A 27,262-nucleotide genomic window follows, 5' to 3' on the forward strand; every position below is an offset into this window, starting at 1 on the left:
TACCAGGGCCTTATCTGCCCTAGGGGAAGGGCAATGAAGTAACTTCAGCTCCCCTCTAGCCTTCCAGTCTCCATCGGGGGAGAAAAAGAGAAAGGCCACAGCAGGGACTTGGCCCACTGAGATTTAATTGTAAGATTACACAATGCCTTTCCTCCCCAGTACCTTATGGTATTAGTTTGCTAGGGCTGCCATGAAATACCACACACCGGGTGGCTGAACCAACAAAGATGTATTATCTCACAGTTCTGGAGCCTGGAAGTTGTCAGGGCTATGTCCCCTATGAAGGTGCTGGGAAGGAGCCTTCCTTGCCTCCTAGTTTCTTGTGGTTGCTGGCAATTCTCCGCATTCTTTGGCTTGGAGCTGCTTCATTCCAACCTCTGCCTCTACCATCACATGGCCTTCTCTCTGGAGGAGAGACAAAATTTTGACCTTGTTAGGGCTTTCAATGGGGCCTGAGAATTAAACAGATGTAGACAGATGAACAAGAGAAGTATACAAATGTATTTAATACAAGCTTTATGTGTCATGGGAGCCTTCATAAGAAAATTGTCTTAGTCCATTTTGTGCTGTTATAACAGAATACCACAGATCAGGTAATTTATAAAGAATAGAAATTTATTTCTCACAGTTCTGGAGCCTGGGAAGTTCAAGATCATGGCACCGGCAGGTTCGTTGTCTGGTAAGGGTCCAGACTCTGAGTTCAAGAGGGCGCTTTGAGTGGTGCGTCTTCCCAAGGGGATGAACGCTGGGTCCTCATGCGGTAGAAAAGCAGAGTGGGTGATGCTTTTTATAGCATCATTAATTCATTCACGAGAGTGGAGTTCTCATGACCTAAACACCTCCCAACACTGCTGCACTGGGAATTATGTTTCCAATATATGATTTTTGGGGACAACAGACATGAAGACCTCCCAAAAAAAGTAATCAGAGTTAAATATTTATATACTGAGTTGGGCAAAGAATAGTAAAACTGTGAAAATATGATAAGGCAAAGGGGCTTGTGCTAGGGTGGTTAATTGGGTAGAAAAGTGACTAGGAAGATAAGGGTCAGATTAACAAAGTTTGTTTGTGTAGATTTATCTCAGCTTCAACTTTTTGTTCTTGATGATAAGAACGTTACTTTCCTCCTGGTATAGGGAAGACATCTTCCATATTGAAGGTTTTATCTTCCTTCCAGGAGGATTTTACCTACCAGGAGGGTTTTGCCTTCCAAGAGGGTTTTATCTCCTGCTTTTAGGAAAAAAAAATAGGGAGGGCCAGAGTAACTTCTTAAACCTGCTAGTTAAGTGCCTTTAGTGCAAAATAATCCTTGCATCAGAGTGACACATTTTGGGGTGAAATGTTCTGAATTCCTTCACCTCTGTGTCTTTGTCTCCATGTATCCTCCCCTCTTTTTATAAGACCATGTCATTGGATTTAAGGACCTCTCTAATCCAGCAAGACCTCATCTTAATTTAACTACTTCCATCTGCAAAGACCCTATTTCCAAATAAACTCATATTCTGAGTTTCCAGGTGAACAGGAATTTGAGGGGGACACCCACCCCACATCAACAGGCTCCAGTATAATAAAAGTAGACTATAACTGAAAGAGTTAAGATATTTAAGTTATTTAAGAGTTCTTGGCTGGGCACAATGGCTCACGCCTGTAATCCCAGCACTTTGGGAGGCTGAGGCGGGTGATCACTTGAGGTCAGGCATTCAAGACCAGCCTGTCCAACATGGTGAAAGCCTGTCTCTACTAAAAATGCAATAGTTAGCTGGATGTGTTGGTGGGCGCCTGTAATCCCAGCTACTCAGGAGAAGCAGGAGAACTGCTTGACCCTGGGAAGTGGAAGTTGCAGTGAGCCAAGATGGCGCCACTGCCCCCCAGCCTGCGCAACAAGAGCAAAACTCCATCTCAAAAAAAATAAAAAAATAAATAAGAGTTCTCAGGGAAACCCAAAACAGAAGAGAAAAAAACCACCTGAAACTAGAGGAAACTAAAGTTTCTGGCACCTACAGCTATAGGAAACATTAAACATGGCCCAGCTACTAGTCAGATTAACATAAAACCTCACACTATAAAGCCGATTTACCTCAGGTCCTACTATCATATACATCATGTCCAGCTTTCCACCAAAATTTACAAGGCATACTAAAAGATAGTTTAAAACTGTCAACCTAAATAACAGGGAGAGGCTCTCAAAAAGAAAAAGATATTTATTCAGGAATACAGCATTGCAATGGGAATGTGTGTGCCACATTAAACTGCATATTCAAGGAGGAAGAATGAAGATTATATTGTGTCCAGAATTTGTGGGTTCTTGGTGTCACTGACTTCAAGAATGAAGCCACAGACCCTCACAGTGGGGCATGTCCAGAGTTTGTTCCTTCCTTCTGATGTTCGGACGTGTTTGGAATTTCTTCTTTCTGGTGGGTTCATGGTCTCGCTGGCCTCAGGAGTGACACTTCAGACCCTCATGGTGAGTGTTACAGCTCATAAAGGCAGTGCAGAGCCAAAGACTGTGCAGCAGCAAGATTTATTGCAGAGAGCTAAAGAACAAAGCTACCACATTGCAGAAAGGGACCCCACTGGGTTACCGCTGCTGGCTCGGGCAGCCTGCTTTTATTCCCTTATCTGGCCCCACCCACATCCTGCTGATTGGTCCATTTTACAGAGAGCTGATTGGTCCGTTTTGACAGCGTGCTGATTGGTGCATTTACAATCCCTGAGCTAGACACAAAAGTTCTCCAAGTTCCCACTAGATTAGCTAGACACAGAGCACTGCTCGGTGCATTTACAAACCTTGAGCTAGACACAGGGTGCTGATTGGTGTGTTTACAAACCTTGAGCTAGACACAGAGTGCTGATTGGTGTATTTACAATCCCTTAGCTAGACATAAAGGTCTCCACTAGATTAGCTAGATACAGAGTGCTGATTGGTGCATTTACAAACCTTGAGCTAGACACAGGGTGCTGACTGGTGTGTTTACAAACATTGAGCTAGATACAGAGTGCTGACTGGTGTATTTACAATCCCTTAGCTAGACATAAAGGTTCTCCAAGTCCCCACTAAACCCAGGAGCCCAGCTGGCTTCACCTGGTAGGTCCTGCATCAGGGCCGCAGGCGGAGTTGCCTGCCAGTCCTGCCGTGCACCAGCACTCCTCAGCCCTTGGGCGGTGGATGGGACTGGGAGCCGCGGAGGCTCGGGGGGCTCAGGAGCCCACGGAGGTGGGGAGGCTCGGGTATGGCAGGCTGCAGGTCCTGAGCCCTGCCCTGCAGGGAGGCAGCTGAGGACTGGCAAGAATTTGAGAGCAGCGTGGGTGGTGGGCCGGCCAGCACTGCTGGGGGACCCAGAGCACTCTCTGCAGCTACTGGCCCGGGTGCGAAGCCCCTCACTGCCCAGGGCCGGCGGTGCCAGCTGGCTGCTCCAAGTGCGGAGCCCGCCAAGCCCATGCCCACCTGGAACTCACGCTGGCCCGCGAGCGTCCCGCACAGCCCCGGTTCCCACCCGCGCCTCTCCCTCCACACTTCCTGGCAAGCAGAGGGAGCCAGCTCCGGCCTCGGCCAGCCCAGAGAGGGGCTCCCACACAGTGCAGTGGCAGGCTGAAGGGCTCCTCAAGCACAGCCAGAGTGGGCGCAGAGGCCAAGGAGGCGCTGAGAGGGAGCGAGGGCTGCCAGCATGCTGTCACCTCTCAATATGATTGTTTTGAAATGATTATCCTTGGCTACAAGGGTCGGTAACAAAGGTGATGCCTGTCCAAGGTTGAACATGCAGCTTTGCTGGGCAGACTTCCTTGCGGAAGTATTTTTTTGTGTAAGGTTACAATGGCTTTTGTGCAAGGTTTTGGTTTTTACAGAGCCTTTTGTGATAGTTTTGTTATCACGCCAGTCACACAAAGACAAATACTGTACGATTTCACTTCTCCAATGTCCTAGAGTAGTCAAATTTACAGAGATGAAAAGTATAATTAGTTTCTGTTTCATGGGTATAGAATTTCAGTTTTCCCAGGTGAAAGAGTTCTGAGGCACTCTAATATGGATCGGTCTCCCAAATGAACTCATCATGGATGGTGGTAATGGATGCACAACAATATGACTGCCGCTGAACTACACACTTAAAAATAAAGATGGTAATTTTTACATTATTTATATTTCACCACAGTATGAATGTCTAATTTTTAAAAAGTAAATAAATGAAAGAAGTAATGGGATGCATCGTACCATACAAACTCTAATCAAAGAAAGGTGGGGCAACTATATTAATTGCAGATAAAGCAGACTTCAGAACAAGGAAAATTATAAGGGAGAAAGAGGAATATTACATAGTGATAAAGGGATCAATTCCCCAAGAAAATAGAGTAATTCTTAACATATATGTACCTAACAATGTCAAAATATGTAAGGCAAAAACTAGTAGAATTGCAAGGCGAATTAAAATATCCATTCTTATAGTTGGATACCTCAATATAAGAGATCAGTAGCTGACAGATCCAATAAGGATATAGCTGAACTGAACAGCAGCATCAATCAACAGGACATAATAGACATTTATAAACAAATTCATCCAACAACGGTAGAATACACATTCTTCTCATGCTTACCAGAAATATTTACCACAATAGACCACATTCTGTGCCATATATGGAACATAAACATGTTTAAAAGAATTGAAGATGCAAAAATCCTCAATGAAATGTTCACAAATCTTTCAAAAATGTCAGATTTGCCCAACACTGAGATTTATTTCAAGTACGCAAATCTGACTCACATTCTTAAATCAATTTACATAATTCATCACATCAACAGGCTCGAAAAGAAAAATCATATGATCACATCAATAAATGGAGAAAAAGCATCTGACAAAATTCAATACCCATTCATGATAAAAATACAACCCAAAATCCTCAGCAAACTAGGAATAGAGAAGAACTCCCTCAACCTGATGAGGAACAGCTACAAAAAACCCCTACATTTAACATCAGACTTAATGGTGTAAAACTAGATATTTTACCGTAAAATCATGAACAAGTCAAGGATGTTCTCTCTCACCAGTCCTTTCTATGTCATACTGGAATTCCCAGCTAATACACTGCATTGTCAGGCAGTTTCATTGTGTGAACATTGTAGGGTTCCTACGATGGCCTAGCCTACTGCACACCTGGGCTATATGGGTTAGCCTGTTGCTCCTAGGCCACAAGCCTGTGCAGCATGTTTCTGTACTGAATACTATAGGCAATCGCAACACAATGGTGAGTATTTGTGTATCTAAACATAGAAAAATATCATTCAAAATATGGTAGGAAAAATAAAAATATGGTACACCTGTATAAGGCGCTTACCATGAATGGAGCTTGCAGGACTGGAGGTTGCCTGGGTGAGTCAGTGAGTGGATGGTGAGTGAATGGGAAGGCCTGGGACATTACCGACCACTGCTGTAGACTTCGTAAACACTGTATATTTAGGCTACACCACATTTATGAAACATTTGTTCTTTCCTCAAGAATAATGTAACCTTAGCTTACTGTACTTCTTTTTATTTTACAAACTTTTCAATTTTTAAAAACTTTTGGACTTTTTTATAGTAATACTTAGCACAAAACACCAACATATAGAGCTGCACAAAATATTTTATTTGTACCCTTATTCTATGAGCTTTTTTTTTCTTCTTCTTTTTTTTGAGATGGAGTCTCCCTCTTGTCGCCCAGGCTGGAGTGCAATGGTGTGTCTCAGCTCACTGCAACCTCTGCCTCCTGGGTTCAAGTCATTCTCCTGCCTCAGCCCCCCAAGTAGCTGAGATTACAGGCATGCGCCACCATGCCCAGCTAATTTTTGTATTTTTAGTAGAGACAGAGTTTCACCATGTTGGCCAGGCTGGTCTCAAACTCCTGACCTCAGGTGATCTGCCCGCCTCGGCCTCCCAAAGTGCTGGGATTACAGGCACGAGCCACTGCGCCTAGCCAAAAATAAAGTCTTTCTGTAAAGCCACCATAAGCAGTCAAAAGATAAATGCCAAACTGAAAGGAAAAAAAAAAAAACTTCTCACCACTTATATACAAGCAAATCAGTGAGAAAATGCTAACAACCCAATAGAAAAGGGGGAAAGGAGGAGATGAACAGACAATTCACAAAAAAGGAAATACAGTGATTTTTAAACAATAGAAAATTGCTCAACCAATGTCACTCTTTTTTTCTTTTTCTTTCTTCTTTCTCTTTCCTTTTTTCTTTCTTTCTTTCTTTCTTTCCTTCCTTCCTTCTTTCTTTCTTTCTCTCTCTCTCTCTTTCTTTCTTTCCTTTCTTTCTTTCGACAGGGTCTTGATCTGTTGCCCAAGCTGAGGCTCAGGTGATCCTCCCCCCTCAGCCTCCTGGGTTGCTGGGACTAAAACTGAGTGCCCCCATGCCCGGCTAATTTTTGTGTGTTTTGTAGAGACAGGGTTTCACCATGTTGCCCAGGCTGATCTCAAACTCCTGAGCTCAAGCAATCTGCCTGCTGCAGCCTTCCAAAGTGTTACGATTACAGGCGTGAGCCACTATGCCCGGCCTCAGTGTCACTCTTAATAAGAAACATGCAGGATTAAAAGTACACTGAGGTACTAGTTTCATCTTATCAGATTGGCACCCATTCAAAAGCTTCATAGCACATGATGTGAGTAAAGTGGGAAATGGCACTCTCAAGCATCACTGGTGGAAATGTAAATGGGTACAATCCTAGTGGGGGAAATTTTGGTAATATTAATTAAGATGACAGCTGTGCAGGCCCTTTGACCCTACAGTTCTATACGAAGAATGTATCCTGGAGATATACTCACGTGTGGAATGACAAATCCAGTTATTTACTGCAACACTGTTGATTACAAAAAGAGCAGAAACCACTCAATTGTCCATCATTAAGAGATTGGTTAAAAAATGATGGGACTGCCATGTAATGGAATACCACGCAGCTGCAAGGAAGAAAAAGGAAATGCTTTAGGACCAAATGTAGGACAAGCTCCAAAATATATTGTGGAAAGAAAGCACAGAGAAATGTGTATGGTACACTATTGTTTATGGAAAGAAAAAAGAAAAAGAAAGAAAGAGAAAGAAGAAAGAAAGAAGAAAGAAAGAGAAAGAAAGAGAAAGAAAGAAAGAAAAAGAAAGAAAGAAAGAAAGAAAGAAAGAAAGAAAGAAAGAAAAAGAAGAAAGAAAGAAAGAAAGAAAGAAAGAAAGAAAGAAAGAAAAAAAAGAAAGAAGAAAGAAAGAAAGAAAGAAAGAAATAAAGAAAGAAAGAAAGAAAGAAAGAAAGAAACGAAGGCCTTATTTAACCTTATTTGCTTGTAGAGGTACTGTATGGACAATCTCTAAAAAAAAATCTTTGCAAGAACACATAAGAAGCTGGAAGCCCAGTTGCCTTCAGGGAAAAAGAAAACAGGAACCTCGAGGACAGAATGGGAGGGATACCTATTTTGAAGGGTATACCTTTTTCAGGTCTTTTGGATTTTGTACTGTTGGATCTGTGGTAGTTCTTTTGTTTGTTTTGGGGGCGTTTCAGCAGTCTCCCAGGCTGGAGTGCCGTGGTGCAATCATGGCTCACTGTAGCCTCGACCTCCCAGGCTCAAACAATCCTCCCACCTCAGCCTCCAAGTAGCTGAGATGACAGGCACACGCCACTCATCCTGGCTTTTGGGGTTTTTTTGTTTTTTTTGGAAACAGGGTCTCACTATGTTGCCCAGGCTGGTCTCAAACTCCTGGACTCAAGCGATCTGCCCGCCTCAGCCTCCCAAAGTGCTGGGGTTACGGGCGTGAGCCACTGTGCCCGGCCTATGTTGGCTCTTTCCTCCTCTGCCATCAGGGAACAGAGGCCAGACCCTGAATGAGGCTGCAGCTGTTGCAGCGCTCTGACAACAGGAGAAATCCTCATGGATGATGATGGTGGCCTTAGGGCACCTGTCAGCACAAGAGTGCTTTTCATAAGCACTAGTCATCTTCTCTGGTTTGTAAGACAGGGAGTCACAAGAGGGAGAAGATGGCTCCCATGGTGTGGGAGACAGAAACTAAGTCAAATAGGCCCATGGGCCAACCCACGCCCACTCACGACGTGGAGAGCCTGCAGTGGTCCATGCTCTACCACCCAAGGGGTAAAGCTCAAACGCCTCTGCCCGGCATCCTGAGATCCAGCTCCCAAGCAGCTTTCTGGTGCTCCCTTCCTCTGTTCTTCAGGTGGGCTGCACGGAGCCTACACCAATTTTCAACTTAGCCTCAGCATTCAGTGAAGTCTGCTTTTCAGCTCCACCTTCTGCCTTGGGAAGGCCCGAGAGACAACTGGCCACTTTGAGGCAGGAGACTAGGGTCTGGAGGCAGGAAACCTAAGGCCGATTCACGCTGACTTCTAGAACCAAATTGAATGGAAAACCCCAACTTTCCATACCTAAGTAACAAAAGGACCAGAGGCGACTCCCTTTGAAAACCACGCACCCGTTTCGGCTGGAAAACTGAAAGTACCTCTGATTGGTTGCCTTCTGCAACCAATCAGATATTTGCATAGGAGTGTAACTTTGTAACTTCACTTTAGTCTCTGATGAGTTGCTTTCTGCAACCAATCAGATTGATTTCAGGCCACTACTTTATTTGCATGGGGTGAACACCATGTGGCCAGTGGGAAACCTCTAGGGGGTATTCGGACCCCAGAAGATTCTGCAACTGGGCTCTTGAGTCCCTATGCTCGGGGAGCTCCCACCCTGTGGAGTGTGCTTTCATTTTCAATAAATCTCTGCTTTTGTTGATTCATTCTTTCCTTGCTTTGTTTGTGCATTTTGTCCAACTCTTTGTTCAAAATGCCAAGAACCTGGACACCCTCCACTGGTAACAGCTTCACTGCCTTGAAGTCCATCAGGGACCAGGTGGCCACATAAATGATCATGATATGGAGCCTGCATATCATCTGGAGTTACTCCAGCAAGGCAGGCCGTTCCGATTCGGTGGTAAGGCTGCATATTCACTTTGAATTATAGTTGAGCCTGTGAGATGTAACGAGGAGTGAGAAAATATTATGTGCTTTAGGTTTTGAAGTTCTATCAGTCCATTGAAGTATAAATGCACCATTATTATTGCTGGAGTAAAATGTGCCAATAATTAGTGATGATTGTGAAAGGTATTTATTTTATGTACCAAAACAGTTAATAAGAGCTTCTCAACAGATAAATAGGGAAGTAGATTGATGGTTAAGATAATGTGTTAACTAGATAACTTTAAGAAGAACAATAGCACCTCTAGTACCAGCTACTCAGGAGACTGAGGTGGGAGGTTTGCTTGAGCCCAGGAAGTCAAGGCTGCAGTGAGCCAAGATTGTACCACTGCACTCCAGCCTGGATGACAGAGCAAGACCCTGTCTCACAAAAAAAAAAAAAAAAAAAAAAAAGAACAATGTATCATCTATGATGCAACACAATATAAGGATTTAAATGAGACTGTTAAGTATGATGATAGACATTAGACTTTATGACATCTAATCCTTATAAAAATTATTTGGTGTGCTTGCATTTGTAATATTAAGCTAAATAAACTTTAGGATGGCTATTTAATTCTTAGTTACACAATTCAGTTATACATTTGGACCATAAGTCATTCCAGTAAGAGCCCAGTTTGGGAATTCTTTTGTCATTGTTGTTTTTGTTGCTGTTGCTGTTGTTTGAGACAGGGTCTTGCTCTGTCACTCAGGCTGCAGTGCAATGGCGTGATCACGGCTCACTGCAGCTTTGACTTCCTGGGCTCAAGCGATCCTCCCATCTCAGCCTCCTGAGTAGCTGGGACTGCAGGTGCATGCCACCATGACTGGTAATTTTAAAATTTTTTGTATAGATGAGATCTCACTGTGTTGCCCAGGCTGGTCTTGAATTCCTGGGCTCAAGCAATCCTCCCGTCTCGGCCTCCCAAAATGTTGGGATCACAGTCATGAGCCACCATGCCCAGCCTGGGAATTCTTTATATCTCAAACTTTTACAAGGAAGAAAAGTTTCAAAATCATGTAAAAAAAAATCCATAATTATATCTGAAAAGGAATTAATATCAAGATCATATAGAGAACTCCTAAAACTTAAAAACAACAATGAAAACAAACAACACAATACAAAAATGAACAAAGGACTTGAATAGCTATGTCTCTAGAGAAGAATGGCTGGCCAGGCACGGTGGCTCACACCTGTAATCCTAGCACTTTGAGAGGCCAAGGTGGGAGGATCACTTGCAGCCAGGAGTTCAAGACCAGCCTGAAAAACGTGGTGAAACCCTATCTCTATAAACAATTTGAAAATTTAAAAAATTAACCCGGAGTGGTGGCACATGCCTATACCTCCAGCTACTCAGGAGACTAGGCAGGAGGATCACTTGAGGCCAAGATTTTGAGGCTGCAGCGAGCTATGATGGTGCCATGCACTTCAGCACATCACTAATCATTAGAGAAATTCAGATCAAAACCACAGTGAGATGCCACTTCATACCCACTAGAATGGCTATTATAAGAAAGAAAGAGAGGATGTTGGAGAATTGGAATCCTTGTACTGATAGGAATGTAAAGTGGTGCTGCCACTATTGGAAACAGAATGACATTTTCTCAAAAAATTCAAAATAGAGGGCAGGCGCAGTGGCTCACACCTGTAATCCCAGCACTTTGAGAGGCCGAGGCGCATAGGTCACCAAGTCAGGAGTTCGAGACCAGCCTGGCCAAGATGGTGAAACCCTGTCTCTACTAAAAATACAAAAATTAGCCGGCCGCAGTGGCAGGCACCTATAATCCCAGCTACTCCGAAGGCTGAGGCAGGAGAATCCCTTGAACCTGGGAGACGGAGGTTGCAGTGAGCCAAGATCACACCACTGCACTCCAGCCTGGGCAACAGAGTGAGAGTCCATCTCAAAAATAATAATAATAAATAAAATAAAATAAAAAAAGAATTACCATATGATCCAGGAATTCCCCTTCTGGGTGTACACCCCAAAGAACTGAAAGCAAAGCCACACACAGCTTTCTGTACACCCATGTTCATAGCAGCATTATTCACAATAGCCAAAAGGTAGGGGCAGCCCAAGTGCTGCTTCCATCAATGGATGAATGGATAACACATTGTGTTTATCCATTGATAAACTGCTGATGTAGTTTTGGATCTGTGTCCCACTCAAATCTCCTGTCTAGTTATATCCCCAGTGTTGGAGGCGGGACCTGGTGGGAGGTGATTGGATCACGAAGGCATAGTTCTCATGGGTTTAGCACCATCCCTCCTTGGTACTGTGTAATGAGTGAGTTCTCACAAGATCTGGTTATTTAAAAAGTGTGCAGCACCTCCCCCCTCTCTCTGTTGCTCCTACTCCGGCCACGTGATAAGTGCTGCCTTCCACTTTGTTTTCTGCAATGATTGGAAGTTTCCTGAGGCCTCCCGGAAGCCAAGCAGAAGGCCAGCATCATGTTTCCTGTACAGCCTGTGGAATCAAGAGCCAATGAAACCTCTTTTCTTTATAAATTACCCAGTCTCAGGTATTTCTTTTTTTATTCTTTTTTCCTTTTTTTGAGACAGGGTCTCGCTCTCTCGTCCAGGCTACAGAACAGTGGCATGACACAGCTCACTGAAGCCTCGACCTCTCAGGCTCAATCGATCCACCCACCTCAGCCACCTGAGTAGTTGGGACTACAGGTATGGGCCGCTATGCCCAGCTAATTTTTTTTTTTTTTTGAGACGGAGTCTGCTCTGTCGCCCAGGCTGGAGTGCAGTGACACAATCTCGGCTTGCTGCAAGCTCCGCATCCCGGGTTCACGCTATTCTCCTGCCTCAGCCTTCCGAGTAACTGGGACTACAGGCGCCCACCACCACGCCCAGCTAATTTTTTGTATTTTTAGTAGAGATGGGGTTTCACCGTGTTAGCCAGGATGGTCTCGTTCCCCTGACCTCGTGATCCACCTGCCTTGGCCTCCTAAAGTGCTGGGACTACAGGCATGAGCCACCGCGCCCGGCCTATGCCCAGCTAATTTTTGTATTTTTTGTAGAGATGGGGTTTCACCATGTTGCACAGGCTGGTCTTGAGCTCCTGGACTTAAGTGATCCTCTCACCTTGGCCTCCCAAAGTGCTGGAATTACAGGCACGCACCATCGTGACTGGCCCAGTATCAGGTATTTCTTTATAGCAATGTAAGAACAGACTAATACACACACAATGGAGTATTACTCAACATTACAAAGGAAGGAGATTCTGACCCATGCTCTCATATGGATGAAACTTGGAGACGTTATACTAAGTCAAATAAGCCAATCACAAAAAGAAAATTACTGTATGATTCCACTTAAAGAGGTACCTAGGGTAGTCAAATGCGTTAACATAGAAATTAGAATTGTGGTTGGTTGCCAGGAGCTGGGAGAAGGGGAGGATGGGGAGTTGGTGGTGGTTGTACCAGGCGAATATAACTTAATTCCACTGAACTCAACACTTAAAGTGGTTAAAATGGTAAATTTTAGGTGATGTCTATTTTACCACAATTTTTAAAAGTAATTAAAAATCCATGATAAATAGAGTGACCATGTAATTTATTGTCTAAAGTGGGACACTTTGGGCAATGAAAGTGGATGCTTTTAATAACTACACCTGGATCCTAGGGGTTAAAGAGACTGTCCTAGGTAGCCTGGGGGGGGGTTCCCCAAAATAGCCACTTCTCCACTTACCTCAGTTGTAAGTGTCTTCTTAGCCTGGCAAATATTCAGTACAGTAGCTATGGAAGAAATATCACCATGAACAGTGCCAAGATATAATTACTCCTGTTCTGGAATGTCAAACTTTAACATTTTGGCCACAATATTCTCTTCTGATCACATTGTCACAATAATTTTGGGATAAAGTGGATGTATCCAGAAGTCCATTCTATGTTGGGACACTTGGCATTGCTCGATGCTTGTGTGGGGGTGGCACCTTTACCTCCCTGCCTCCATCCTCCCCTTCCCTCCCACTGTCCTCTTCCACCTGTCCTTTCAGGTAGGTCTTACACAAATGGCCCCTCCTCTGTCCTGTCTTTCCTGATCCACCCTGTGGCATTTCTCTACTTCCAAACTTCTTTGGTGCTTTTACTTGGCGTGAGGATGACATGCAATAAGACCTGGATTAATTGGTTAATGTTAATAACATCTGCTTGACTGCCAATCCTGAAAAATACCGTAAGTAACATCATCAACCAGCCATAGGGAAACCACCTGGGACCACCCCGTGTAAACTACTTTGGGTAGTGCCTTGGGGTTTTTCAAGAGTTTGTCAGGCACTTGAGGTTGAGGCCCGAAGAAAGAATATTATTTGATTCTTAGCCATGGTGGGAACCAACATTTATCTAAGTGTTTTTCATAGACAGGAAGTGGTAATTCTCACCCTCCTTGCTCTGGGCTCTGACTCACTGGGGTGCCCCAGCCTCTGGGCCTGGGCTCACTAGTGGTAGCCAGCTGACCTGAGCAACAGAGTAAGATGTGTGCCTGAAAAATTCCCCTGGTGGGGCTGGTCATGAAAAGCGCTGTTCTCCTCATTCATGTGGTTTTGTCAGGATGCCTGGATTCCGCAGGCCCGGGCCAGTTATTTTGAGCACACAAATCACTTTAAAAGACCCCTAAAGGTCACTGGTCCCAAGGATTATTTCACCCTCTCACCACAGTTAATGTCATTTCCCCCACCTCTGTTTTTCTGTATTCCCATAACACATTTTGAGTGTGGCTATGTGATGTAAAAAGCTGTTTTTCTGCAAATGTTCAGGGTAACATCATGCATAGTGTCTTAGTTCATCTTCTGCTGCTATACCAAAGTACCACAGACTGGGTAATTTACAAAGCACAGAAGTTTATTTGGCTCATGGTTCTGGAGCTGGGAAGTCCAAGAGCGTGGTGCTGGCAGCTAGTGAGGGCCATCCCATGGCAGAAGGCATCACGTGGTGAGAGAGAACACATGTGAGAGGAAGGAAAGGGGGTCAGAATTCCCTGATTTTATGTCTAAGTCACTCCTGTGATAGCTAATCCAGTACCCCAATAATGGCCTGAATCCACTCGTGAGAGCTGTGTTCCCATGACCTAATCACCACTTAAACGTGCCACTTCTCAACATTGTTGCAATTGGTGATAAAGTTTCCAACACATGAACTTTGGGGGACGCATTCAAACCACAGCACTTAGAATATAACAGGATTCCCCTCCTACAACCATGAATCCCTTGGGTCACCAAGTTAACGTAACAATAACAAAGTCTAATATTATTTACAAGAAATTGGAAGCTTTGAATAGCCTCATGAAGCCAAAGGGCAGCATTAGAGCGTATCTTTTGATACCTGAAGCTTGTGTCAAAAAGGGTATTAACAGTTGACCACTTCACACCCATGAGGATGACTATAATTTTTTAAATGGAAAATACCCATTGGCAAGGATGTGGAAACACTGGAACCCTCCTACTTTGCTTGTGAAAATGTAAAATGGTGCAGCTGATGTGGAAATCAGTTTGTTGGTTCATCAGAAATTTAAACATGGGGCCAGGCGCAGTGGCTCACGCCTGTAATCCCAGCACTTTGGGAGGCCAAGGCGGGCAGATCACGAGGTCAGGAGTTCGAGACCAGCCTGGCCAACATTATGAAACCCCGTCTCTACTAAAAATACAAAAATTAGCCTGGCGTAGTGGCACATGCCTGAAGTCCCAGCTACTCGGGAGGCTGAGACAGAAGAATCGCTTGAACCCGGGAGGCAGAGGTTGCAGTGAGCTGAGATCATGCCACTGCACTCCAGCCTGGGTGACAGAGTGAGACTTCATCTCAAAAAAAAAAAAAAATTTAAACATGGAGTTTCCGTACGACCCAGAAGTCCCACTTCTAGTACGTACCAAGAAGAATAGAAACACAGGTTAAAACAGTGACCAAAACGTAAAAGCAGCCCAGCTGTCCATAAGCTGTAAATGGATAAACTAGACTGTAGTACATTCATAAAACAGAATACTTCATCATAAAAAGAAGGCAGTACCAATGCATGCTGCAGCTTGGATGAACCTAAGTGAAAGAAGCCAGATGCAAAAGAACACATATTGTATGATTCCATATATATGAAATATCCAGGATAGGCAAATCCATTCGAGACGGAAAGCAGATTGGTGGTTGCCAGGGCCTGGGGGAAGGGGAAATGGGGTGTGGCTTTTTAATGTGTATGAGGTTTCCTTTGGGGGTGATAAAAATGATATGGTTGAATGAGACGGTGAATGTACTAAAGCCACTGGATGTACACTTTAAAATGGTTAAAGTGGGCTGCGCGCGGTGGCTCGTGCCTGAAATCCCAGCACTCTGGGAGGCCGAGGCAGGTGGATCATCTGAGGTCAGGAGTTCAAGACCAGCCTGGCCAAAATGGCAAAACCCCGCCTCTACCAACAATACAAAAATTAGCTGGGCATGGTGATGCATACCTGTAATCCAAGCTACTCGGGAGGTTGAGGCAGGAGAATCGCTTGAACTTGGGAGGCCAAGGTTACTATGAGCCAAGATTGTGCCACTGCACTCCAGCCGGACAGAGCAAGACTCAAAAGAAAGACAGAAAGAAGAAAGACAGACAGACAGAAAGAAAGAAAGAAAGAAAGAAAGAAAGAAAGAAAGAGAGAGAGAGAGAGAAAGAAAGAAAGAAAGAAAGAAAGAAAGAAAGAAAGAAAGAAGAAAGAAAGAAAGAAAGAAAGAAAGAAAGAAAGAAAGAAAGAAAGAAAGAAAGGTTAAAGTGGCAAATTTTATGCTCTATAAATTGTGCCTTAATTTTTGAAAAGTATACACTTTGAGTGAGGCAAGTGTTTGGCACAGAAACCACTTCTCTCCTGGCAACATTTCATAATCCTCTAGTGTGAAAGCCCCTCCCCGCAAACCTATCTCTCAGGCCACACACGTCCCAAGAGACACAGGAACACTAGAGGCCAGACAGAAGGGGACAGCCTGCACTGTGTCCTTCACCCTCATTTGGACCTTCGACCTATTGCCTTCTCACACTCAGAATCCAGAGGTCATGCCAGTTCAAAAGGACCCGGTATCAATGGAGACTGGGGCTCAGAAACCAATACCCCCAAATATGGCTCTGTGACATGCTGAACTGAAGAAGAAGCCACAAGATTTCCCTGACCTCCCCCAACCCCCGCCTCTGTCTCAGTCTGTCTCTCTCAAAGCACAGAATGAGGTTGTTCTCTGAAGTTCCCTTATCTGCCTAAAGCCCAGACTCACTAAAGAAGAAAACAATTACTCCTGGTCCCTTCCTGAATTTTCATGAACTGAACTCATATCCAGGAAGAAAGACTTTTGTCACAAACTGTTGTATACTCTGCAGGCACAATAGACTTTGTCCCAGGCCATTGTATGTTCTTCAAGCCCATTGAACTTGGGATTTCTCCAAAAATCACTTGAACTAAAATCATCCACACTTCCCCATCTCCCTTTCCCCTAAGAAGAAGGGTATATAAGCATATGTACCCCGCTGGGTTATTGAGTAATCACTCTCCTACAATTCCCCATTTTTGTCAAGTTAAAATAAATTCATAGCTTTTTATCTAATTAACCTGGCTTTTGTGAATTGATTTTTGTGCAAACTTTCTGAGAGCGAAGGGGAAGTTTTCATGGGTATTGCATGGTCTTCTGAAATAACTAGCATTAATATAGATTAGACAAAACCCAACTCTGAACAGGTTCCACGTGACAGCAGAATGTTCCGAAATAGGAAGGAATGAATGTGAGCACGAGAGATCTGTGTGAACAGATAATGAGGTTCGGGGTAAGATGCAAAGGAGGATATATATTATACTGTCTTTCATATGGAAAGAAGAGAAAATGAGTACGTGTATGTGTTATTTTTGTGAAAAGAAATACAGTATTAAACAGACACTAATGGAAGGCATTAACTGTGGAGGTGGGAATGAATGGGGTAGAAGGGATAGGAATGAGAGTGAGGCTTCTCTTGTATATCTTGTATCATTGTCACTTTTTTTTATTTTTTCAGAGACGGGGTCTCACTCTCTCACCCAGGTTGGAGTGCAGTGGCTCACTGGAGCCTCAACCTCCTGGGCTCAAACAATCCTCCTGCTTCAGCCTCCCAGTGGCACATGCCACTGTACCCAGCTAATTATTTATTTATTTATTTATTTATTTATTTTTGTAGAGATGAGGTCTTCCTATGTTGCCCAGGCTGGTCTCAAACTCCTGGGCTCAAGCAATTCTCCCACCTTGGCCTCCCAAAGTGCTGGGATTACAGGTGTGAGGCACTATTCTCAACCCATTTTTACTTTTTAGCCACATAAATGTTTCATGTATTTTAAAAATAAAATTAAATGTTAAAAAGATGGGATAAAGAATACCCTACAATAGAATGCAAAAGAAGGAAATCAAACTGATAACGCCTCAAACTGATACCACAACCACACAGAGCAAGCACTCTGATTGTGAAGAAGGATCTGTTCTAAGAACAGAAGAACTACAGAAAAACTTCTATTTAGTAGGTTTACTGTTAGCAGTAATATTGGTCTTGTAATTCCGAAACTCTTTTATGCATGTATAGTGGAAAGCAAATAAGCAAATATATATTTTACTGAAGGGGAAAAAAGATACTAGTAGTCAGTAAAGAAGTGAAAGAAAAATTCTGTGATGTTAAATTTGAGTTGGAAATATCAGTCTGAACTTGCAATTTTTTTTAAAATGAACTTTCTAATCCTGTCCACTGAATGACAGCCCAGTAGCAATGATCACATATATCACCAGGTTCTTTCTTTCTCTATACCATTCACCACTAAAGGCACCAGGGCTTGTTAGAGAAATCGTTGATTCTAGGCCAGGGGTGAAAATGCACAACGCGTGAGCATGGAATCTCTTGTCACACCAGAAAGCAAAACAGTTTTGGAAGATAAACGTGATCATGTCAAAAGGATTCAGGAGCTGACCTGAGGGCTCCCACGGCTCAAATGTAGGATGATTTGAACATCAAAATGAATAACTGTAGTTTCAATTATAGCATTTTTAAAACTCCACGAACCCACAGTGATTAATGTTTTTAATATAGTGGGATTTGGAAATCCTTACAGAAAAAAGGGCCAGTTAGTAAATGTAGCAGGAATAAAAGGATGAAAAACTACCATTTTGCAACCTCCAATGTAATGCTTCTTCAGGTAAGCACCACCAAGGGTTGCCAAAACTATTTGGTGACTTGGATATTCAGTTAATCCTGTGGCCATGTGAAGATTCCACAAATTACTTACAAAACGGGAAGCAGAGTGAGGATTATTATTTGCTCCAGATGTGATACTGACATTATGTACTCCAGATGTGACACTGACATTATTTACTCCAGATGTGATACTGACATTATTTACTCCAGATGTGACACTGACATTATTTACTCCAGATGTGATACTGACATTATTTACTCCAGATGTGACACTGACATTATTTACTCCAGATGTGATACTGACATTATTTACTCCAGATGTGATGCCTGACATTATTTACTCCAGATGTGACACTGACATTATTTACTCCAGATGTGACACTGACATTATTTACTCCAGATGTGACACTGACATTATTTACTCCAGATGTGACACTGACATTATTTACTCCAGATGTGATACCTGACATTATTTACTCCAGATGTGATACCGACATTATTTACTCCAGATGTGATACCTGACATTACTTACTCCAGGTGTGATACCTGACATTATTTACTGCAGATGTGATACCTGACATTATTTAGTCCAGATGTGATATTGACATTATTTACTCCAGATGTGACACTGACATTATTTACTGCAGATGTGATACTGACATTACTTACTCCAGATGTGACACCGACATTATGTACTCCAGATGTGATAACTGACATTATTTACTCCAGATGTGATATTGACATTATTTACTGCAGATGTGATACTGACATTATTTACTCCAGATGTGACACTGACATTATTTACTCCAGATGTGATGCTGACATTATTTACTCCAGATGTGACACTGACATTATGTACTCCAGATGTGATACCTGACGTTATTTACACCAGATGTGATGTCTGACGTTATTTACTCCAGATGTGATACTGACATTACTTACTCCAGATGTGACACCGACATTATGTACTCCAGATGTGATAACTGACATTATTTACTCCAGATGTGATACCTGACATTACTTACTCCAGGTGTGATACCTGACATTATTTACTGCAGATGTGATACCTGACATTATTTAGTCCAGATGTAATATTGACATTATTTACTCCAGATGTGATACCTGACTGAGAAGTCTACAGTGGCACCTTTGCAGTACAGAACTCTGGCCAAAAATATTCAACCTGCATCTAATCTTGTGTAAGCAACCAGATTAACCCACATATGGGACACTCTACAAGACAACTGGCCTGGACTCTTTATCAAAAACTGATTTCACATAAACAAAGAACAATAACAACAATAAAAAGGCGAAAGACTGTTTTAGATGAAAAGAGACTGAAGAGACATAACAACCAAATATCATACATGATCTTGATTGGATCCTGGATAGGAAAAAAAAAATCCAGCGTTAAAAGCTCTTCCGGGGACAATTGTAGAGATTTGAATACAGATAGTACACTGGGTGCTATTACGGTTGTGACCACGGTATTGTGGTTTTGTGGGAGAATATCCTTATTAGGAGATGCTGAGATATCTAGAAGTGAAGTGTCAAGATGTCAGCAACTTGCTTTCAAATTGCTCGGCAAAATAAAAGTATGTGGAAATATACAAAGACAGAGAGACCAAGAGAGACAAAGCAATTGCGGCAAAATGTTAACAGTTGGAGAATCCAGGGTAAGTTCATTGTACTCTTCTTTGAACTTTTCAGAATGTTTGAAAATTTCAAAGTAAAATGTGAGGGGGAGGGGAGGGAATTGCAGGGTAGATAGAGAAGGTTGGGATAGAGCTAGCTGCCAGACCCAAAGCATCTGCCACCCACACGGGGAGTTTAAAACGGCCCTCTAAATTACAATAGACTCATCCTTGTTTTGAAATCTTCCTAGGACAGGTGCAGAGGCTCATGTCTGTAATCCCAGCTACTCAGGAGGCTGAGGCACGAGAATCACTTGAACCTGGGAGACAGAGGTTGGAGTGAGCCTCGATCATGCCACTGCACTCCATCTGGGGTGACAGAGCAAGACTCTGTCTCAAAAAAAAAAAAAAAAAAAAAGAAAGAAAGAAAGAAAGAAAGAAAAGAAAAACAGAAATCTTCCTAAAAGGGAGAGAAAGCTATACTACACTTTCCTTGAACCTTCAAGCCCCCACTGCTTGTAGAAACTTTGAACCCAGTACCCACTGGAAAATAATGAATGGGAAACACACCTGGTAAACACTGTCCAGGTAGAGAGGAAGGGCCTCTCGATGCCCTCAGCCCTGGGTAGGAATCACCAAACCCTACCCCCCAGTTACCAGGCCTGTGAAGCCTCTGGCTTGTCCCAGCTTTGCACTCTTATGGGAGGGGTGGGGAGAGCCCACCTACCATGCCCATGCGTCTCCTGTCTTATCATCTAGGACATTCTTACGTGGACCTCAGGCACTGCTGGGGAAGGCTTTATTCCTTTTCAACACCATCCTCACTCAAAACTGCATTCCTTCATTCATTTGCTTATTTATTCAATTATTTGGCAAGTATTTATTGAACACCAGTGACGCACGAGGCACTGTTTTAGGCATCAGGGACACAATTAGGAATAAGCAGCCGTGGCTTCTGTCTTCCACGGAGCTCACAGGCAAACTGCAACTGTGACAAGTACCACAAAGGGGAGGAACAAGGTGCCCATCAAAGCTGGTGACATTTGTGTGACAAGAAGGAAATACAATCAACAGGCTTTGGGGATGGGCTGGGTTTGGGGGACGATGAGAAGGAGTGTCAAGAGACACTCCCAGGGTTCTGACTAGTATAACTGGACAGACAGTGGTGGTCTTCACCAGGACATCCTGGAAGAGGCCTGCAGTGAAGAAGGAGGTGACTCACACCCATGCAGGCCACGGGAGCACAGGTCAGGCATGGAAAGGAGAGGCCTGGGATGTGGTGTGGGTGGGTGGATTTTCTGTGGATTGGTGGTTATGGAAGTTATGTGTAGCAGGGGCCTGTTTTGCGCCTCCACCAGAAACTTCTGCCACTCCCAGGAAGACCGCACAGAAGGTCTTCAGTCTCATGCAATTTCCTTTGATTTTGCTCATCTTTGTGCTCAGGAGCAGATCTGGGCTGCATCCTATCCCCCAGGTGACAAGGCTCATCTGGCCCACTAGCCAGGAGGGTGCCTTTCCTTTGACTCCAAAAGCAAAGTGGTGGGGGTGGGGGAAGGAACAGCTTGGCAACACAGGTACATGTGCACATACACACACACACACACTCATATGCCTGATCTTCTTCTTTTAGGATTTGCTACTCTAGAGGTGTCTGATTAGCTTTGTAAAGGTTAGAGATCATTTTATTTTGCCCAAATTTAGTCAAGGGAAAGCCCAGTGCAATTGGCCCTCAGTTACCCCCTGGTTCCATATCCAAGATTTCAATCAATCATGGATCAAAAATATCTGAAAAAAGAAAAGCAATTTAAAAATAACAACAGGCCAGACACAGTGGCTCACACCTGCCATCCCAGCACTGTGGTGGGAGGACCACTTGAGGCCAGGAGTTTGAGACCAGCCTGGACAACACATAATGAGATCACAGCTCTACGAAAACCAAAAAAACAAAAATTAGCCAGGTGTGGTGGCACGAACCTGTAGTCCCAGCTACTCGGAAGGCTGAGGTGGCAGGATAGCTTGAGTCCAGGAGTTTGAGGCTGCAGTGAGCCATAATCAGGTCACTGCACTCCAGCCTGGGCAACAGACTGAGACCTCATCTCTACATTTTTTTTTTAATAATAGCAACAATAGGCCAAGCACGGTGGCTCATGTCTGTAATCCCAGCTCTTTGGGAGGCTGAGGTGGGAAGATCATGAGGTCAAGAGATCGAGACCATCCTGGCCAACATGGTGAAATTCCATCTCTACTAAAAATACAAAAATTAGCTGTGCGTGGTGGCACGCACCTGTAGTCCCAGCTACTCGGGAGGCTGAGGCAGGAGAATCGCTTGAACCTGGGAGGCGGAGGGTACAGTGAGTCAAGATCACACCACTGCACTCCAGCCTGCCAACAGAGCGAGACTCTGTCTCAAAATAATAATAATAAATAACACAAATTTTAAAACTAATACAGCACAATAACTATTTACATAGCACTTGCATTGCATTAGGTATTACAAATAATCTAGAGATGATTTAAAGTATACAGGAGAATGTGCATAGGTTATTTACAAATACTATGCCATTTTATATCAGAGACTTGGACATCCTTGAATTTTGGTAACTGCAGGAGTCCTGGAACCAATCCCTTTAGGATACTGAGGGACAGCTATACTTGCCCTGGAAAATGGAACCCTTCCCCCAACTCCCAGCCCCCACAGTCTCCTAAAAACAAGACATTTTTGGTACAAGTGTATTTTATGTGGAACGTATCAACAGGATGGAGTCCCATTTCCAGATGGACACAGGGCAAAACGGAGCACAACAGGGAATGTGTGGAAGAAGTGTCCTGGGGGTGCAAACCCTCGGGAATTAAAAATGGGATTGGGAGGCGTATTTGTTCCTGGGGGCTCCTGCAGCAGATGACCTCAAACAGCAGAAACTTACTCTCTTACAGCTCTGATGGGCCAGGGGTCCAAGATCAAGGTGTCAGCAGGGCCACACTCCCTCTGGAGGCTCCAAGAAGAGTCTGCTCCTGCCTCTTCCAGGCCATCCTGGCTTGTGGCTGCAACTCCCAAGTCGCTGCCTCTGCCTTCACGTGGCCTTCTCCTCTTCCATCTCTGTGTCTCTCCTCTGCACGTCTCATATAAGGACATTCATCCTGGGATTTACAACCCATCCTAGATAATGATCCCAAGAATCATTTCATCTCAAGATCTTTAACTTGAACCAGGCACAGTGGCTCACGCCTGTAATCTCAGCATTTTGAGAGGCCGAGGCAGGTGGATCACTTGAGCCCAGGAGTTCAAGACCAGTGTGGGCAACTTAGGGAGACCTCATCTCTACAAAAAATACACACAAAAAATTAACCAGGAGTGGTGGAGTGCAACCCTAGTCCCAGCTACTCGGGAGGCTGAGGCCAGAGGATCGCTTGAGCCTGGGAGGTTCAGGCTGCAGTGAGCCGTGATTGTGCCACTGCCTTCCAGCCTGGATGACACAGTGAGACCCTATCTCACACACACACACACACACACACACACACGATCCTTAAGACCAGCCTGGGCAACATAGGGAGCTTCACGCGCAGCAGGTGCTCATTCAATGTTGTAAATTACATTTGCAAAGACCCTTTTTCCAAATAAGGTCACACTTCTGGGTCCCAGGAATTATAATGTAGATGTATCTTTTGGGGGGCCACCATTAGACGCACTACAGTATGAGACTTTCACAGACCACGGGGGACAGGAGGCAGCGGTTAAGCCTTGTTTCTTTCTGACTTGTCAATGGCGCCCTGTGGTGAGGGCCACTCATACTGGAACTGTGCTGAGAAACCCATCCCTCCCTCCAGCTCTCACTGCCGAAGAAAATAGGCATTCTGAGAAATGCTAGTGGGCCCCAACCCCTTCCTAGCCATGCAAGCGACCCCCTCTTCAGGACCTATTTCCAAGCCCCCTGCTTTGAGGCCCATGCTGTTCATCCCAGACCCCAGCTGCCTCACTCTCCATTGAGTCCTATGACCCTGAGCCTTGATTTCACTTGCTCAAACCCCTCATAAGCATTTGCTGGCTGTCCAATGTACTTTGGACCCCAGGCTTATGAGAAAACTCATCTGGCAATTAATCCTACACTCACCTTGGACCAGTTCTGCGAAGTCCCAGATTCCTGTGGGGAGAGTGGGCATTTCAAAAGCGTAGAGAAGCTAACAAGCCTCTCGTCAAAATCACCCTCAAAGATCACCTATAAACCACCAGAAGCCAGGACCGTGAAGTTCAAAAGCAGAAATCCACCTGTTACCTGCAGGGAGAGGATCCCTGGCCCTGGGGCAGGTCGACTTTGGTGATGAAGGGAGGGAGGAGGAGGGAAATGGATTTGTTACAGAGATTTTGATCTTTTCTTCCTTCGCCTCTGGATTTTATAAGTGGCTTTCCTGGACTAAGCCCCCAGGCATGTGTGTGGCAATCACTGTATTTTATTCTCTTGGATGAGCTGCCTTGAGAACAAGGCTCCTGAGGGCAGAAAGAAGCTCCCCTATCTCCCCGTGAGTGGGTCACAGGGTAGCCTGTGCAAGGCTGGGCAGGGCAGGCGCTGGATAAAGTCACTGGGGAGAGGGGAGGAAGGGGGCAGGAGGTCCACACCTGTGGGTCCCACGACTCAGGCGACCCCTTAAGGGACTGCTGTCACCAAGAGGAATACTGGGGTGAGCTTTCCCACCTCCCCACCCAGATCCGTTGTCCCCTCTGGGTCACGCATGTGTCCAAAGCCATGACAGGGACAGACAAAGGCCCACACGACGTGGGCCCACACTCGGTTCCAGGGCTGAGTCCTGTGCCCAGCGCCTGACACAGCTCCACGCCCAGCTGGTGCTCATTCAATGCTGAATGCCTCAGAGAATCTTCAGGCCTGCCATTCTCAGCCAGGGCCTTGAGAGTCCCCGCATTAGTCAGGTTTCCCCAGAGAAACAGAACCAATGGGATGTGGACAGGGAGAGAGAGAGAGGGAGAGACAGAGGGAGAAAGAGAGGTTGATGTTAAGGAACCGGCTCACTGATTGTGGAGGCGGGCAAGCCCACATCTGCAGGGTAGGCCTGGGCGCCAGGGACCCAGAAAGAGCTGATGCTGCAGTTCTAGTCCCAAAGCCATCTGCTGACAAATCCCCCCTCTCAGGAATGTTTTTCTTTTCCAAGGCGAGGAAGAGGTGGGAGGTGAAGGGTGAGGGTCAGTCTTTGTCTTCAGGTCTTCAACAGATGGAGCAGGACCCGCCCGCCCGGTGAGGTAATCTGCTTCACTCAGCACTCATCCACTGATTCAGATGTTACTCTTACCAAAAAATACTTTCCCAGATACATCTAGAATAATGGCTGATCAAATATCCGGGTACCATGGTCCAGCCAAATTGATGCATAAAATTATCCTCCCACTTCCCCGCCCCTGGCCCCTGCAAGGCCCTCCGCAGTTCTCTGAGGAGTCTGGATCTCCACCTTCTCCTCTTTGCCCTCCCGCTTCCAGGCTCTGCAACCCTGAGGCTCTTCCCTGCCCTGTTCTACCCAAAGGGGCCTCAGGGACTTGAATTCCTCCTTCTTGGACCTTTTTCTCTTTCCAGTCAGTGGATCCCATCAGTTCGAGGGCTTCTGGAATGATGTTTTCCCCAAGAAGCCTCTCCTGTATAAAACTGGGGGTTGTTGGCTGTGCCCAGAGGATGGGGGTGGCTTCCCTGCCCTCTCCACCCCCCACACCCCTGCCCCCTTCCCCCTGCATCACTGCCGGCCTGGACGGGGGGTGGGGGTTGGGGGAATATAAGCCCTGGACTGGGTGCCCTTATCTTGCTTTAATTTCCTCTAAAGCTCAGCACCATGTGAGGTTACAGTAGTGGCCGATCTTGTTTACTCTTTCTGTCCTACCGGAGTATAAGCTCCGGGGGGCAGGGACTTCATTCCCAGAGCCTAGCCCAGGACCTGCACACGGAGGCACTCAGGGTGTTTGTTGATTGAATGAAAAACGTTCACTGAACACCTCTGCTGTGCAGCACACACTGTGCCAGGGCGTGGACGAAAGCTCAGCTGCCCAGGCCATTGACTATTTCTGAGCATTTCCACTCTCACGTTGTATACCCCTCGTTTCTCTCTTCCTGGAGGGGCTCCCTACCTGAGTGCGGGAATCATCTTCCTTCCTCTCTCCTGGAGTCTGCCCTGACTTGGTGTCTCAAGACAGGGACTGGGTCCCCTTTGAGCCCCTGGAGGAATGTGAACTGAGCAGATGAGGAGATGCCTCCTGTCTACTTGGAGGAAAGGGACCAGGACACACAGAGGTTCAGGGGGCTGAACCCTCGGTTCCATCCGGAGTGACGCGGTTCAGAGACTTTGCAGAGGAAAGGGGCGCGGGATGTGCTTTGGGAATAGAGTTCCACCTTTGCACCCGGCTCAGCACCTGTCCTGCCCTCCGGAGATTCCTTGAGTCCACCTGGATCCGAGAGGAGAAGCTGTTGATCATTTCCTGTCCCCTGAGGCTGTGATCCCCGGCCGACCGGACCGGTGGCCCTGCAGCGCCCCCTGGTGGCCGGCGACGCTCAGCCAGCGCAGGTAATCGCCGCCCAGGCCAAGGACCAGAATCAGGAGCAGGATCAGGGTCAGGGTCAGGGCCAGGGCCAGGGCCAGGGCCAGGGCGGGAGGGAGATTTATCCCCGTGCACACCTCTAACTTATCCCTCCTACACAAGGCAGGACTCCGGCTTCTTTCCCTTTTCTGTGTATTTCAAAAGGAATGTACATTGAGCATAAAAAATATATGAAAACAAAAAGAAGCCCCCAGTCAAAGCTGTGATACTGTGTCCCAGCAGGACCAGCCAGGCCTGGGTCTCAATCCCAGACCTGCCATCTACCAGCTGACTGAATCTGAACAAGACGCTTAACTCTCCGAGCCACAGTTTCTGCATCTGCAGCCTGGGAATGGTGTGCTCTCCATTGCTGGGTTGTGTAAAGATGGCCTATGTACCCAGCACATAGGAGAGCCCCAACTGATGGAGGCAATTCTTGTTAGACACAAAGGGGAATCTGTTAAATGTCCTTCAGTTTCTGCTCAGGTGTTCCCCGGGCGGTGAGAGATGTTCCCAAAGATATAACTGCCTGCCTGATCGCCCAAGCAAAGACTGTATTTCCCAGACTTTCTGGCAGCCAGAGTTGGTCACAGGGCTAATTCTGGTCCATGGAATGTGGCTGGAAATGATGTGTCCAACTTGCGAGTCACGCCCTGCAAAGGAGGTTGTCTCCCCCTCCATTCTGCTTTTCCATCTTCTTGCTGGCTGAGAAGTGGACGGTCCGGGATCAGCTGCCCTGGAGAAGCCACATGTTGAGGATGGTAGAGCCTCCCTGACACCCCAGAACCACTGACATCTGAAGAAATAAATATTCCTAAGCCAACGTATCTCTGGATCTCTTTGTTACACCAACTTAGATATAATCATGGCATTTCAAGTGTACGCCCAAGAGTCTTGGTATTCATTCTGAACACCAGCTGACAGAGCTTCTGCCTTTAGT

At 45.3% G+C, this 27,262-nt stretch overlaps 1 long non-coding RNA gene across 3 annotated transcripts; it reads left to right on the top strand.

The window, feature by feature from the left end:
• The first annotated feature begins 8,700 nt into the window (after positions 1-8,700).
• LOC129488559 (uncharacterized) lies at positions 8,701-27,149 on the top strand. 3 transcript variants are annotated; one of them, XR_010122250.1, is made up of 3 exons: positions 8,701-8,940; positions 19,237-19,799; positions 22,692-27,149. It is a non-coding gene; the product is annotated as an uncharacterized lncRNA (long non-coding RNA). The 3 variants fall into 3 exon arrangements; XR_010122252.1 differs by lacking the exon at positions 8,701-8,940 and having other exon boundaries at positions 18,813-19,799; XR_010122251.1 differs by lacking the exons at positions 8,701-8,940; positions 19,237-19,799 and adding an exon at positions 20,911-21,004.
• Positions 27,150-27,262: the final 113 nt, after the last annotated feature.

Source organism: Symphalangus syndactylus, chromosome 8, assembly GCF_028878055.3.
Source record: "Symphalangus syndactylus isolate Jambi chromosome 8, NHGRI_mSymSyn1-v2.1_pri, whole genome shotgun sequence".
Lineage (NCBI taxonomy): Eukaryota > Metazoa > Chordata > Mammalia > Primates > Hylobatidae > Symphalangus > Symphalangus syndactylus.